This window comes from Anoplophora glabripennis, unplaced genomic scaffold, assembly GCF_000390285.2.
Source record: "Anoplophora glabripennis isolate ALB-LARVAE unplaced genomic scaffold, Agla_2.0 scaffold7317, whole genome shotgun sequence".
Lineage (NCBI taxonomy): Eukaryota > Metazoa > Arthropoda > Insecta > Coleoptera > Cerambycidae > Anoplophora > Anoplophora glabripennis.
This window is the reverse complement of record NW_019423398.1, coordinates 1,211-3,261: the sequence shown is the minus strand read 5'-3', so window position 1 is coordinate 3,261 and position 2,051 is coordinate 1,211. Positions and strand designations below refer to the sequence as shown.

The following is a 2,051-nucleotide window of genomic DNA, read 5'->3' as shown; positions in this document are numbered from 1 at the left end:
TTTTTTACTTAGTTTTGATCATAGAATCGGCCTGTTCAGGGTTGGCAGCTAATTATGAGACACCCTGGACACCCTGTATATCAGTTTATCATGTTTTAAGGGCCCCCTCAAAAAATCAGCCCAAAACAAATGTTTTAGAGGTCGCTCAAGATTTTCGTAAATTTCCAAAATCGTCAAAAATTGAATTTAAAAAAAAATTCTCGTTATTTTTTCATTTTCTAGGTTGAAAAAAATCTCGATTCTGATAATTTCAAATCGATATTTTGATTTCTATATTTTTATTTAAAAAGTAAATATCAACGAACTTATATTTCTTTTCTATTGAATTTGTTGAACAAAAGAATAGAAATAAATCCTGAGATACTTAAATTTTAAAAAATTAAAAATTTATAAATACTTGGTATAGTGCGGTAGTAAATTTTGCCTCGAGAAATTTTTTTAATTGTCTCGTGATTTATTTCTATTCTTTCGTTCATCAAATTCAATAAAAAAAAATATTAGTCTGTAGATATTTATTTTTAAAGGTCGCTCGAAAACATTTTAGGTACTTAACACTACTTCGAAAGTTAAAATAATTATGAGTGACCTTTAGAAATTAAAATATCGATTTGAAATTTTCAGAATCGAAACTTTTTACGACATAGAAAATGATAAAATAATGAGAAAATTAAAAAAAAAATCAATATTTGACGATTTTGGAAATTTTTAAAAATCTGTTCAATATCGTGATCGTGATCTTTCACAGCGAAAAATTAAAGGAGTCCTTGTCTTACTCAAAGTGACTTGTCTATAAAACGCCAGCATTAAAGAAAAAATCCAGAGGTTGAAATTCTGCGGTCCTATACTTAAATAAACAGAAGCGTTTTCATTGAAGTTGCTTGACTTGTTTTAGATGTACATCTGACACTGCTGTTCTTGTTTAACGTGTTCTATTCTATATTACACAGTGTCCTATAAGAAGTGTTCATTTTGTTCACCTTAGAGACCATCCAAAGCAATATGGTACGCAAGAATTGAAGTAAAACAATAGATTGTACATAACACCTGTAGAAAGTAGATGCAAAAAGGCAATAGCAATGTCAGTAGCATTAACACTTTTTACATTTCTTTTATTTTCATTCCGTTCACCCTGTACGAGATAAAACCTTGCAAGATACACCCACGTGCTCGTGGCGTTTTTTGATTGGAAACGCTATGATAGGTTTTAGTAGTTTTATAAATGTCTGAAGCAAACATGCTAAAATTTATTATTCATTGTGTATTGTGTTTTATTATCTTTAACGATACGTCTGGAAAGCCTGTTAGCAGTAAGTCCTATTTAAATAAAAAATATTAACCCCCACTGTTTGTGCAAGAAAATATATACACTCTATGTAAGATGTAAGGAAAAAACTCGTTCAAATTTTCATCCAGTTCAATTTAAATATACTTACTTTTACACCTTTTACAAGAATCATAATTAAAAATCATCTTCAGTTCAATTTTTTTTCGACTACAGTTTTTTCTTTCAAATTAATGTTTATAAATTAAATTATTCGTGTGTTTATTTCATTTGTTCTACAGATGATACTGAGCTGGGGGTCTATGTGCCATTGGAGACTGATGTCAAAAATAATAAACAATATTATTTTGGGATTGTTTATAAGGTAATTGATTGAAATAAATCACCATGTATCTATTTTCTNGGAGTATCACACTCAAAGTCCCCAGAAAGTAAATGTGTGGTGCGGCATAGTCGACGGAAGAATTCTGGGTCCCTATTTCATTGACGTCAACCTAACTGATGCAATATATTTGGATTTTCTTCGACCTCATTCCTGAACTAATAACTTTATATCCAGATATAGAGGGACATGATCTTCAAATAAATGACATTTTCTTTCAAAGATGGTGCACCTCCCCATTATGCAACACCTGTCCGTGCTTATTTAGATGAGCTGTTCCCGAATCGTTGGATAGGGAGAAGGGGGCCGATTGAGTGGCCAGCCAGATCGCCTGACTTGACACTCCTAGATTATTTCTTGTGGGGATACTTAAAAAGCAAAGTATAC

At 31.3% G+C, this 2,051-nt stretch overlaps 1 long non-coding RNA gene across 1 annotated transcript; it reads left to right on the top strand.

Moving 5' to 3' along the window:
• Window positions 1–1,212: 1,212 nt before the first annotated feature.
• LOC111693055 lies at window positions 1,213–1,606 on the top strand. The gene is made up of 2 exons (XR_002763317.1): window positions 1,213–1,307; window positions 1,564–1,606. It is a non-coding gene; the product is annotated as an uncharacterized LOC111693055 (long non-coding RNA).
• The last annotated feature ends 445 nt before the right edge of the window (window positions 1,607–2,051 follow it).